The 2789-nt window shown below is 41.7% G+C and overlaps 1 long non-coding RNA gene across 1 annotated transcript; it reads right to left on the bottom strand.

Annotated features, from left to right (window-relative positions):
- Nucleotides 1-768: 768 nt before the first annotated feature.
- LOC103265493 lies at nucleotides 769-2789 on the bottom strand. The gene is made up of 2 exons (XR_504640.1): nucleotides 2682-2789; nucleotides 769-2313 (listed from the first exon to the last, which is right to left on the bottom strand). It is a non-coding gene; the product is annotated as an uncharacterized LOC103265493 (long non-coding RNA).

Raw genomic sequence — 2789 nt, 5'->3', positions numbered from 1 at the left:
ATAAAAACATCAGCCGGGCGTGGTGGTGCATGCCTGTAGTTTCAGCTAATAGGAAGGCTGAGGCTACTAGGATTGCCTGAACCCGGCAGGTAGAGGCTGTGGCGGCCGTGAGCATGCCACTGTACTCCAGCCTGGGTGACAAAGTGAGACTTCAACTCAATAAAAAATGAATTTAAAAAATTAAAGAGACCATCACAGGGAAAAAAGAAAAAAAGCCAGCAGCCAAGAGAGCCCGGATGTATTTTTTTCAACTATATCACCTAGCCCTATATGTAAGCTACCAACATACAAATGCTTTTTTATAAAACCTATATGAATCTTTAAAACATTTGTTATGGATTTTACAGTATAAGAATTCAAAAGAAAAATCCTTCATTGGGAAAAAGCTGTGGTTTAATTGGTTTAATTTATGATTTACATGTATTAAAATTATAGTACTATGGGGTTTTCCTCAGAAAGCACAGGAATATTTCTAAGGAAGCTGATATAAACTTGATTTAAGAAACCTTTCGATCTGGCTCACTCTGCTTTAATAATTTTTCAATCTTGGCAGCATATTTTCACAACTGCAACCTAAACAGCTACTGAAAGTAAAAGTTCACTTAAATTGTGTTTGTCATTTGCTTGAGTTTTAATTTTCCCTGCAAATTAAAATTTATGATCTCGAATTAAAATTACAATCTCAAAATTTCATCATTTTCATATTGCACTAAAAAGTAATTTGACCTTAAAACTCCTCTCTGTCTGGAAAGGGAATAAAGACCTCTCTAGCAGGCAATTCTCTTTTCACTTCTTGACTGCATAACATAGCAGTGGTCTAAAACTGACCATTCCAATTTAAACGCTGGAAAAACACTGACCAAGACTGTGTGAAAAAGATAATGGAAAACGGAGGACAGTTAGTAAAGCCATGCCGATAGGAAGTGATTTTCAGTCTCAAGAGGATTTGGTATCATCTATGGCTCTATTTAAACTTAAGTAGCATCTGCCCTCGTGGACTTTGACCATCCTTTTGATTTAACACAGAAGAGGGTTTGTTCTACCTTTAAAAGCACATCCTCTTTTTCTCCCCACAGATTCCTGAACAAGTGGCTACTAAGACAAGACTGGGGTTGTTTTCTCACTGAAAATCTAGTGTTTACCCAGTTCTTTCCTTTACAGTTTCTGAGTTTAGCTAACCTAACAACAAAACATATAACCCTCGACTTTCTCATAGAGCAAGAATTGGTTTCTCCAATTAACGGCATTTTCAGTATGAAAACAAAAAGCGACACCTCTGAGTCCTTTGGAATATTTACAAACTGTACTTTAAACAATGAGATTCTTTAGTGTGCTTCTAGAACAAAGTAAAAGGATCATAAAATGTGGCTCAAGTGGAAGTGTGCAGAGCACTTGGAGAAGAGTATTCTAGTCTGTACGGGCTGAGATTCTCTCACACAAGCTGAATGATTGATTCTCTTTTCCCTCACATTCTTGAAATGAAACATCTAGCACATTCATGCTCATAAATCAGTCAAAAGACATCTTCTCCTTCACACACACATGATATAAGCAGGGTTTTCCCTACAGCTGACCCAGGCCTACCACATAACCAACATATAATCATCCTGCCATCAGTTGGGTTATGTTTTAAATATTTTGAAATCAGATACCATTACTACTAATTTTCTTTTAGAAAAGCAATATCTTGAGCATTAGATTTTCATAATTACACAATTCTGAACTTTAAGCTTTTTTAAACTTCTACTTTATACAAACTATATGTCTAAGGAAAAAAAATCTCAAAAAAAACCACCTAATATCAAAGTTTAATTTCAACCACCTGGCATAACAATGAAAGTGTCAGACCTTCTGAAAATGCCCTGGGAATAATGAATGGATTCTTAATGTTTTCCCCTCCACCGCCCTTTTTTCTTTTCCAAGATTAGGACTTACTAGGGAATAGGTTCTTGAAAATAAAGTTTCCTTTTTGGAAAATGGCCTACATTCAGAAATGTCTTAGAACAAGCATTTTTTAAAAACTAATAAATAACCATAAATCAAAATACGTTAAAATAAAATTACAGTACATCATCGCTCCTAGAAAGTTCACCATCCTAGAAGATCCCTTCCAAGGTTCATAAATAAAGTCTTCTTGACTCGAAATCATCTCCTGCATCGTGATGAAGAGTAAGCAAAAACTACGAAGAGCCGCAAGTTTTCAGTAGGGTGATGTCCAAACTGCTTGATCCGGTGCGGGCGGGAAGACCGTTTTGGTTTTGATCCTAGTGAAGACAAAAGAACTGTGCTCGTCCCACTTCAAGTCCTCAAAACCTGGAAAGAAACAACACCCGAATGAAGTAGGTGCCTAAGAACCCTCCAAGACTCCCGGCCAGTCCTGCAGACAAAGCGCTCCCTAAAAGATACCCGGGTCGCCCCCTCGAGCGCCCACACAGTCGAGCGGCGCAAGGGGCGCGTACCCCCGGGCAGGGCGGTCCCCCGGCCCGGTCCGAGCCTCCCCGTCCTCCCCTCTCTGCCCGGACTCTCCTGGCTCCAGTTGGGTTCTCTTTTCCCCACGTCCCCGGAATCTTGGAAGGATTTCCCGATTCTCCACCCGGGGGTCGAACCCGTGAGCCGGCTTCCTACTCCCCGCAGCAGCCCGGCGCCCCAGTCCTCCGGAGTCCGAGCTGGCGGGACCTTACCTTGTCTGGCCCGGGTGCTGCCCCCTTTAGGCGGAGTTGGAGGTGCTGCGGAGAAGCCGGTGGCCGTGCGGCTGCGAGTGCGCTTGTGGGTGCGGGTGCGGGAGTGGA

This window comes from Carlito syrichta, unplaced genomic scaffold (assembly GCF_000164805.1).
Source record: "Carlito syrichta isolate Samal-C Ts95f unplaced genomic scaffold, Tarsius_syrichta-2.0.1 Scaffold306600, whole genome shotgun sequence".
In the NCBI taxonomy this organism is placed as follows: domain Eukaryota; kingdom Metazoa; phylum Chordata; class Mammalia; order Primates; family Tarsiidae; genus Carlito; species Carlito syrichta.
This window is presented reverse-complemented; position numbering and strand designations above follow the sequence as displayed.